Raw genomic sequence first — 11935 nt, 5'->3', positions numbered from 1 at the left:
CTCGTTTACTTCTCTATCACTGGAATATACTGCATGAGGCTGGGGAAACTTTATTTTTAATTTTTATTTCCTTCTGTATCAGGTCTTAGCATAGTGCTTACTGTTAGCACCTGCATCCAATTTGTGTAGGTGAATGAGCCAGTAGACAGCACACCGTTATTCATCCATGATCACGCAGTACCCAAGTTTACGATATGTGTGTGCATCACAGAAATTATACAAATTAATATGAGTCTTCTTTTGTCTTCGAGCTCAGTTCTCATGATTAAGTGTCATTTGTCAGGAGACTCTCAGAGGATGTGTGACCTGATGCTCCCCTCTCCCCTCTAGGTAGGTAGAAATGGTAGGGAAGCAATTCTTCTTTTTCTTTTTCTTCTTCTTCTTTTTTCTTTCTTCTTCTTTTCTTCTTCTCCTCCTCCCCCTTCCCCTCCCCCTTCTCCTTCTTCTTTCTCCTCCTTCTTTCTACTACTTTTTTTTCCTCAATACTGGGGTACTCAGAGCTTCACACTTGCTAGGCAGGTACTCTAACACTTGAGCCACTCTGCCAACCCTTTTTTGTGTTGGGTTTTTTGATAGGGTCTCCAGAACGATTTGCCCAGGCTGGCTTCAAACCACGATCCTCCTGATCTCTGCTTCCTGAGTAGCTAGGACCACAACCTGCCAACACCTTGATCTTGGACTTCCAGCCTTCAGGACTGTGAGAAAATTAATGTCTGTTTAAATCTCTAGCCTGTGGTATTTTGTATGGCAGCCAGAGTGAACTGATATAGTCTCCATCCATGCATCCATGAATCCCCTGCCCCCTCAGCATCCTGCTTCCTTTGGATGGAGCTGGACTAGGCATCCATCCATCCACCCATCCATCCATCCGTCCACCCACCATCCATCCATCCGTCCACCCATCCATCCATCCATCCACCCACCATCCATCCATCCATCCATCTGTCCACCCATCCATCCATCGTCCACCCATCCTTCCATCCACCCGTCCATCCATCCACCCATCCACCGGGGCCTGGCGGGAGGCACGCACCCTTCCCCCGCGGCAGGCAGCGACGCCCAGACTCTGGGCCGGACGATGCACTCCAGAGCGTGGCTCCCCAGCGCATCTCAGAGCCAAGGCCTCCCGGGACCGCTCCCCGCCACTTGGCAGGCTACAGGATTGCGGAGATTCCAGCGCGTCCGCCCCTGCCACCGTGACCCTACGCGCTGGCAGCGGCTTCCCTGGGAACTTCCTTCAGCCCCAGGATCACGCCGGTGAGGTGGGGGGGCGGAGGGCGGCCACGTCCTGAGGTGACTCGCGGGGTGTCAGAGCGCAGGGCCCCAACCCCCCCTCCCCGACCCCTGGGGTCGGACTGAGCTGGAGGAGTCGGGGGTACGCGGGGCGGGGCAAGGGCGGGTGCGCGGCTGCTGGGCTGGGGGAGCAGGGGGGGACGGGGGCGCGCGGGGCGGGGCCAGGGCGGGTGCACAGCTGCGTAGGCAGCATCAGCGGCATAGGCGGCAGCAGCAGCGGCAGCAGTAGGAGGCGTGCGCTCGGGGTCCCGGTCGCCAGAAGGAGGAGGAGTATGTGGCGCGAAAAAGGGAAGTGGGTGCTGGATACAAGCTGGGAGGTAAGAGCCGGAGCGCGAGGGCCGGGAGGGGCGGCGCGGCAGATGGCGGGACTCGGCCCCGCCGGACATCCTGGGCATTGGCGGCGCCTGGCGGGGGCGCGGCGGGCGGGCGCCCCGGCCGGGGAGAGGGCCGGTGAGGTGGGGGTGCAGAGCGCGGCCGCCTCCTGAGGTGACTCGCGGGGTGGCGGAGCGCGGAGCCCCCATCCCCGGGGGCGGGCTGGGCTGGGGGAGCGGGGGGCGCGCGGGGTGGGGCGGGTGCGCGGGGGCTGGCTGGGGAAGCTGGGGGGCGCGCCTGGCGGGGCCAAGGAGGGTGCGCGGCGGTGGTGGCAGCAATAGGAGGCGTGCACTCGGGGTCCAGGTCGCGAGGAGGAGGAGGATGTGGTGCGCAAAGGGGAAGTGGCTGCCGAAAATAGCCGGGAGGTAAGAGCAGGAGGGCGAGGGCCAGGAGGGGCGGCGCGGCAGATGGCGGGACTCGGCCCCTCTGGACATCCCGGGCATTGGCTTGTATCTGATTAGATACAAGCACGTGAGATGATTTGATCCTTTAAACTGGGCTTAAAAAGACTCATCTGCTCCTATTTATGAAAAAGAGAGAGAAAGAAATCATTCTCCCAAAAGTATTTGATAAACTTAAGGAGTTTATTGGACTCATGACAGCTGATTTGTTATTATTATGCAAAATTCAAAATGAGTTGATTCTGGTTGCTATTGTGCTCTACCAAATAGTTTCTGTTTATAGTTCATTTAAATGTCATGTTATATTACATTTCAAACAATTTCCTGGCAGCTATACTTTACAAGGTGTCATTTAAGTATCTGACTTGTGTCTTAAAATGTCCAAGCAACAATTAAACTATCCCATTATGCTTTCATGAGTGGAAAATAGTGTTTTATAAATTTTGAGAATTGCATTACTCACTTGTAAACATCAACATCAACCAAGATGCAAATTGTATATTTTACTTTGTTGAATTACAAAAAGGATATTAAGTTACATTGATAGGCATAACCTAGCTTGTCTCTGCTTGTTTTTCCAAGAACACAGATGAACTCATTTAAATGTAGCAGTACCAAGGAATCATCAGCCAGAGAGAAAACCATGGCAGAGAAAGTTTCCCTCACAGATAAATGAATCACTGTGTCTTTTAAATAGATTTTTCTCTGATGTTGAATGAGACATTATTTTCTTTGCATCAATAGAGTAGAAGTAGTTATATTTTTGTTTTTGTTTTATACTTGCATTTCTATTCTTAAGTCAAACTTCTTTTCTTACTGTTATGGTCTGATACTGTGCCGAGTAAAAAGCAAATTTAGTTTGTTATAATGTATTTAACTTTACAACTTTATTTGCTTTTTTTTTATTTATTACTACTGGAAGCATTACAAATATTGTGCTAAGTGTTTTGCATGTACTATTTTATTTATCATCGAATAACCTGAAATAGGTACTATTAATTTATTTATAGTCTACAGTATTCATTTAATAGTCACAACTAAAACTTATTAGTCTGATGTTCCACAATGAGAACGTAAAGAAGCTGGCTCTAGCATGTGTTCTAACTTTCATATGCTAATCGATTAGGATACATTCTTTCACTCAAGGGGAAAAATGGGCACACACATACACACACAAATAGAAAGATAAGCTCTGCTTTATTTTATCCATGGATTTTTAAAATATTTATTTTCATTATTTCTATACTGCGAGTGCATTGTGATATTTGCCAAATTTCTTACAATAAATTGTAGTTGAATTCACCCCCTCCATCACTCTCCTTTATCCTCCTCCCTCCATTCATAAAAGAAAATACATAGTAGAGAAGAAATTCATTCAGCTGATGATAGAAGTAACAAGATAGAAGTTGAAACCATAAATGTAAAATCTGTATGAATTTTAATTTTAGCTGTTGTATATTTTCTGGAACCTCAAGTACCTATGATAAAATATGAGCACACATTACTTTGCTAAACTGCATCGTATACAATTTATTTGTATGCCACTTTAAAACTTTATTTCTCCTATTTTTCCTGCCCCCTCTTAATAAAAATAATTTACAAAACTGAAAGTACAGCCTCTAAAGTATGGGGGCTTAGAGACCCTCATACTGATAAGTGACATTTCCATAAAATGAGAGCTACCTATGTAGTGATCATACGAAATTCAAAATGAATTGATTCTGGTTGCTATTGTGCTCCACCAAAATCATAGTTACTGTTTAAAGGTAGTTTAAATGTCATTTTACATGACGTTGCAAATAACAAATCAGCTGTCAGGAGTCCAATAAATTCCTTAATTTTGTCAAATACTTTCTGGAGAATGTCTTCTTTCTTGTTCATAAATAAGAGCAGATGAGTCTTTTAAAGCCCTGTTTCAAAGGATCAAATCATCTAGTGTCCTTGTTTTTAATCAGATGTCTTAAGCAATAAGAGGAGACAGAGATCTTTATCTTAATATGAAGGCTCATATCAAGGCATGAGCTCATCAGGCTTATATCATTATCAAAATTAAACCCCTTTGTACTATTAAATGTATGCTAACAAAAAAAGAGAATCTTCCTAGAAAAAAACATTCTAATGTATATTTTCCACTTATGTTTATGAAAGGGGTTATTTTCAGATGTAATTATATGCCTGAATGCAATTGGATGTAATAATCAACAGAGAATAACTTTCCTTGGCCTACAGCCAGTGTCCCCCCACTACAGAGTTCATTCATTAGCTGTAAGAAGAGACATTTGCCAGTATTTTAAAATAATATTCTACTTTCTGTCTCGGCTATGAAAATTAGTTGGAGTGATTTCAATGTTTATTCAGTTAGTACTTATTTATCCACATTATTTTTCTTTTTGTAAATTGTTTGAGTGTAATGTTCAATTGAGAAAACCCTATAGAAATCGGTGAAACCAGACTTGGGAGGCATCTTTATGGAGAGTGCATTTTCATCTGTTGCTCTCAATTTTGCATGGGCTGTAGACGACCTTGATCCAGTTCTCCCAGTTTATCCTGCTTTGTCTGGGTTTTATCAGCAATTTTGTAACATTAGGGAAACAAGGTTAATTATTTGTGAGTTGCAAATTAACAGTCAAGATTTTTAACTACATTATTTATCCACATTACATTCATCATCTTCTCACACTTGATTGCTGATTGATCTGTCATCTATCCATCTCTATCTACCTATCTATCTCTATCTATCATCTATCTGTCATCTATCTTGGGGTGGGGTGGAGGAGTGGGGGGGAAGAGGGGGCCGCGGGGCGGGGCCAGGACGGGTGCGCAGCAGCGAAGGCGGCAGTGGCAGCAGAATGAGGTGTGTGCTCAGGGACATGGTCGCATGGAGGAGGAGGATGTGGCGCGCGAAGGGGAAGTGGTTGCCAAAAACAGCCGGAGGTAAGAGCAGGAGCAGGAGGGGCGGCGCAGCAAATGGCGGGACTGGGCCCCGCTGGACATCCCGGGCATTGGTGGTGCTGGGCGGGGGCGGCGGCAGCAGGAGCAGCAGCAGTATGAGGCGTGCGCTCTGGGTCCTGATTTCAAGGGGCCAGGCAGAAGGAGGAGGAGGAGGACCCATGAAGGGCCTCTATTTGTATGCAAATATTGTATAATAGTCAAGTGAAAATCTATTTGGCTCTTACCACTTCACTTCTGCCCTTCTAGAATTTTATTTAGTCACCAACAAAGTCTTACCACAGTCTAAGATCACATGATCTTTTACAAAAAAGTAATAATACACAACAGTTTAATTAAAGTAACGTGCACATAGTTTAAATAGACAAATAATGCATAGTTCTTCTAAAATGCAATCATTCCCCCTATGAGTTATACAGAAAAATATATTGATGTACTTTGTATTAAGATCTTCCTTCCTAGGGCCAGTGGCTCACACCCTGCCACTCCAATTACTTGGAAACTGGATATAAGAGAATTGTGGTAAGAGGGCAGCTCAGGCATATATTTATCAAGACCCACATCTCAATAAACAAGCCAGGTGTGGTTATGAGGATATGGAATCCCAGCTACAGGGAGACTTAGGTAGGAGTATTGTGATCCCCAGCAAAATTTAACAAAGCAAAACAGATCAAAGGTGTGGCTCAAGTGGTATAGCAATTGCCTAGCAAGCACAGGACATGAGTTCCAACACCAGGACCTCTAAAAAAAAACACAAACAAAAAAGACGTTCCTTATATTTTACAGAAACTTAGATCATCGATAAATTTAGAAAGATAATTCAAGACTGGTTTGGATATTGAGAGAATTCCAGAGAAATTTTCCCCTGAGGTTGAAGGATGGAGACAAGGTATGAAAAGCTACCCATCTCTTAAGAGATGCAAATTCCAGATAGTCAGTTTACATCTCATTTTGAGGAAATACAATATAGAATCACTTTTCTAAAGCACAAATGAAAAAGTTAGAATGTTTTCATCCTTCTGATATTTTAACTTTATCTTTCTCATCATATACCTGATTGTGCATCAAACAGACATATGTGATTACAGTAAGGTTCAGAAACCATCTTTCCTACTCCTTAGTTGATTTTTCTCCTGTTCTATTTTCAACAGTCAGAATTTTTTTTTTATTCATATTATATTCCTAATATTTTGTTCTTGTGCCATTGTTATGTCTTTCTTTTCTAGAATCAATTGTAGTTTTCAAATTATTTTGTTGCTTCTTCAATTATTGCTGTTGTTTTACATATTCCTCACTGGTCTGTTATTTTTGTTTGCTTGTATTTTCAAGTATTTTATCAAATATCTGGAGAACTTGATTTGTTTGTCTTTGAGAATAAGGTATTATAAAGTAAATCAGAAGTTCTGTCTGTGCACATGGCAGAAATTGTCAGCTTGTTTAAAAATAATATTCTAGCAAGCAGAATTTATTTGTGGACCACCAAGTTTTAGAATCCTACATATTTTCTCTGTAAGCTGTTTTAATAATTTTCTGTCTAAGTATGGGCTGAGAAAAGGAAAACATTGAATTATGAAAATTCTAAGACATGCAGAAGCAGATTTTCACTTAATTTACTTATTTTCAGCCATCAAATTACTTTTTTATTTGTGTGTATTAATTATACAAAAAGACTTCTTTGTTATATTTCCATGCATGCACATAATGCACCTTCAGAAAATTTGTCCCCTCAATTATTCTTCCTTATGACCTCTTAAAACACATTTAATGTGGTTCATTACTTTATTTTCATACATGCATATAAAGCATTTTGATCCAATGTACCCTTTATCTCTTCTTCTCCTTCCTCACTCCTCCTGGTCCCCCTAGCAGTCACCTTTTTTTTCTCATGTCATTCTTTTTTTCCTTATTAAAGGTTCAGAATCTTCACATGAGAGAGAACATGCAATATACAATATTTATGTTTATGATTTGGGTTTATTTTGCTTAATATGTTGATCTCTAGCTCCATTCCTTTTCCTACAAATGACAGAATTTCATTCTTCGTTTTGGCTAGATAATACCCTACTGTATGTATGTATGTATGTATGTATATACAAGTATACATGTGGGTGTACAAAAAAGAAAATGAAAAATATATACCATATGTACATATATTTATATCACATTTCATTTTTCTTTATCCATTTATTGATTTATAGGTACCTAAGCTGATTTTCTACCTGGTCACTATGAATATTGCTGCTATAAACATGAGTGTGCAGGTATTTCTATTGTATGATGACTTACATTCCTTAAGATACATGTCAAGGAGTAGTACAGCAGAATCACATTATGGTTCTGTTTTTAGTTTCTTTGTTTATTATTGTCATGCTGCATGGGGGTACACTGAAGTATTTACAAAGGTTGTTATAATATATCATATATGTATATATATATATATGTATATATATATATACACATATATATATAATACGTGAATTCACCCCATATAGCCTCTGTACTTATATCCATAGTAGCCACACTAAATTACATCCCCATCAACAATGTAAAATGGTTCCACACACACATCCACAGTCATTGTCATTTGATATGGTTTATTTCCTTGATGAAAGCCATTTTGAGTGACGAAAGATGGAATATCAATGTCATTTTTATTTGCATTTCCTTTATAGCTATGAATGTTGAATATTTCTTCATGTTTTAATTGGCCATGTATAATTGGATTATTTGGCTTTTGTGTGTTTAATTTTTTGGAACAATTGTTTTTTATGGACATTAATCCTTTATCTGAAGAATAGTTTACAAAGTTTTTTCTCCCTTTCTATGGATTTTTCTCCCGATTGTGAAGTTATTTCCTTTGAAGAATTTTAATTTGAAAAATCTACACATCAAAGGAAATAATTACCAGAATGAAGAGACAACCCACAGAAAGGGAACACTGGATAAAGAATTAATATCCAGCATATACAAAGAGCTCCAAAAGTTAAATAACAAAAGAACAAACGGTATAGTTAATGAATGGGCATATACATTTAACAGTTCTCAGAAGAAGTTCAAATGTCTAATAAACACATGAGCAATGTTCAATATTCTTAGACCTAAAGGAAATTCAAATCAAACTGTGTTGACATCTCATCACAATTAAGAGTGGTAATCAACAAGAAAACAAAACACAACAAATGCTAGTAAGGATGGGGAAAAAGGAACTAATATACTGTTGGTGGGAATGTAAACTAGTGCAACTCCTATAAATGTCAGCATGGACACCCTTGAAACAGCTAAAATTACACCTACCTTGTGATCCCTCCATACACTATGGACCCCTCCATAAACTCTATTCAAAGGAGTTTAAATGAACATACAAGGCAGACACATGCACACCCATGTTCATCACAGCACTATTCACAATAGGCAAGCTGTAGAATCAGCTCAGGTGCCTAATAACTAATGAATGCATAGAGAAAATGTGGTGTACATACACGACGAGGTGTTATTCAGCCATAAAGAAGAATAACAGTGCTGTTTACAAGAAAATGGATAGAACTGGAGACCATCATATTGAACAAAATAAGCCAAACTCAAAAAAACATATTATAGCATTAATATATTCATTTGATGTTGAAATAAGCTGACTAGTCAATTAAAATATTTTGCTTCTCCAAACAGGCACATGAGAAAATAAAATACAAGCCACAGTGTGGGAAGCATTGCATATACATTATAAATATGATAAAGAATATATATTTAGATTATGTAGAGAATTGACTGCAAAATACAGTAAGAAAAAGACACAGGATTTTAAATAAAGATTTGACAATCATTTCACTAGAGAAGAAAAAGGCAAAAAATATACAGACAAATATTCAACATAATTATTTATTAGGAACCACCAATTAAAGCCACAATGAGATTCAATTAGTCACTGTTTGTATTACTAAAGCTAAAAATACTAAACAACAAATTTTGGCTGTAATAGAAGCTAGAGGTTTCATGTATTATTGTTAGGAATATAAAATGGTAAAGCCATTCTGGAAAATACTATGGTGATTTCTTTGTAAGTAAGGGATGCTCAATTCTGCTCCTACTTATTTATCTTAGAGGAATTTAAATTTATGTACCTACAAAGAAATTGCACACAATAAAAATGCTCACAGCAGACTTGTTTCATTTATTTTCCTTTTTGTTTTGGGATAATCTCTCACTATGTCACTATATAACCCAAGGTTCAGATTCTCCCACCTCAGCCTTCAGAGTCCTGGGATTACAGTCAAGGACCATCATGCTCCTCTCTGTAAGTTTAATAATCCAAAATTAGATAAAATTGAAATGACAATTAACATGTAAATGGAGGAACAACCTACAGTAAACTTGCAATGAAATTCTACTCGAGAGTAAACAGAAGTTGTTCAAAAAAACCAATGAACATTAAAATAATTATGCTGAGTGAAAGGGGCTAGAAAAAGGAGTTACTCTATGATTTCCTTTGTACAAATTTCAAAGTGTGAATGCAGACTAAGGAATAGAGATGGAAAGTGTTTTGAAAATAACTCAGGAAATGGGAGTAGATGAAGGGAGGCAGAGGAGGAATTGATTACAGAGGCATAGGCGAACACTTGATGATTGACGTGTTCATCCTTTTGCGTGTGGGCATCCATACACACCATAAATTATTAAAATACACACTTTAAAAGTGGAACATGTCCTGTGCCAGTTGCACCTTAATAAAATTACTCATGAAAACATATGCAAACTAAACCAGTTAATAAAGTAAAATCAATGTAATTTTAAATTTTAGTTGCAATGTATTAATAACTAATATATTGGAGGATATATGTAAAATGTTCAAAATAATAGTATTAGTATTACCAATTGTAGATGTAGAAAATGAAGGTCAAACAATTAAATAATTTTCCAGTAGTTATGCAGCTTTTCAGAGAAATGTTGTTTTAACTTTTTTATAACATTTATTGAAATTTATTAACTATGGCACCAAACAAATGTTGCATATTTAAATCATCTTACTCATTCTATTAGGTTGTTTTTCTTTTTATGGTACGTTTTCTTTCTTCTTGATTTGAATCATTAGTTTAGTTGTTTTCATTCTTTCCTACATACAATTTTTTCCCTTTGGCTAATAGTTCCTTTAACAATATTATTCACATTGGTCCACCTACTATACATAAATGTTCGCTAAGTATAAATCGCTTTGGAAATCATTTTAATGGCATTATCATAGTTAACCTTGATAAGAATCCTATGATGAAGATCAACATTCCTTTCTTTTGTCAACAAATAATTTTGGGGCTCATCTATAGACTATATGAATGGAGTACAATGGTAAACAAAAGTAGAGATAGTCAGTGCTCAAATTGAGCTTATGTGTGTAAGATGAGTTATATTTAATGCTAGGAGACTCTCTGTACAGCTATCCTTACCTCAATGAGCAAAAATGCTTTGTGTTTCTTATTATTGCTTATGTCTTCTCTTCAACAAAATTAGTGATAAGGGCAGAACAGGTTCTGCCTGGAAGCGACAGGGGTGGGAGGAGAGGGAGTGAGTGGGGAGCAGAGGGGAGAAATGACCCAAACAATGTATGCACATGTGAATAAATGAATAAAAATTTTTTTAAAATATCGCAAAAATGAATGTGAAGAATCATAAACACACATTACTTACTTCCTTGAATTATTTCCTTCAAATAGTGGCTATTTGTACATTATACTAAAATAAATCAGGCTGTGTTAATAAAAAGTTTAGAAAGTGCATTAATGTTCACATGTGTGATTCTCTGTGCTTGTGTGTAAATTCATTTACGTTTATCATTTTTCAGGACAAGATACCTTACCCTTTATTTCTCCTTTCTATGCACAGTAGAGAGAACATTGGGGAAATTAGACAGAATTTACCAGTGAGATGTCTTTCATAGAATATCAAGCAGTAAATATTCATAAAAATGTATAACCACTGTGTGTTTTGAAATTATAATTGATTTTTAGGTTGGGTCCTATTGTTAAATTTTATTTTCTCTTTATTTTGTTTATTCTAATATTCTTGCTGCTGCTTTATTGGGAGAGCTTCAAGAATAAAGCAAAATATAGCTTATTTTTTTAACACAAAATTTGAAAATAATTGAAAAGTGGGAAGATGGAAGCATCTGAAGAGGAGTGGATATAACTATAAGTGCATAAGTGAATCATATTACCTTTACATCTGAAGAGAATGATTATTTCCATGGAATTATGGCCTACAAAGTATGTGTAGCAAATTGTTTGCTTTTGTTATATAATACTCTACATATAAAGGAACAGCAGACATAAAGTTTAAACTACATCTCCTCAAAGAAATATTGAGAAGTTAAGTATCTATTGACCTGATGCAACATGAAAATCTCATTTCAAAGAAATTTTTAGTTAACTGAGAACACTCCAAACTGAATTATTATTTTTGTGCATAAAACTGCATTTACATTAAGTTTAGAAAGGCAAGATTTGGCCATCATATAACAAATGTGATTAAAATGTGGCAAAGCTGGCCTAGTTAGACATAAGTGTTCTAAACCACAGCAACAGAATTTTAATTCAGGATCTACACATCACCTACCTCCCTTCCCTTATGTTACAGGTGAGAAAGTAGAGCAAGATATTTACACACACTGCATAATGTCATGTGAAGAGAAAAGAGCAAGACAGGGCAGGCATCTCAGTTTCTGCAGGGCATTATTAAGCCTAAAGAGCTAAACAAAATAAATAATTACAAGAAAAAAGTTCAAAAGGTAAAGGCATTCAGAATCTAAAAAAAATTTGATGGACATAATGGTCTTTATTTATCAGTTAGGCTTTGCTAATGCAAAATAAAGAGTAGAAATGGAACATTTCCTAATTGTAAATATTAATTTCTGTAGTCTTATGTCCATTTCACAA

Source organism: Castor canadensis, chromosome 13, assembly GCF_047511655.1.
Source record: "Castor canadensis chromosome 13, mCasCan1.hap1v2, whole genome shotgun sequence".
Taxonomy (NCBI): domain Eukaryota; kingdom Metazoa; phylum Chordata; class Mammalia; order Rodentia; family Castoridae; genus Castor; species Castor canadensis.
Note: the sequence above shows the minus strand (reverse complement) of the source record.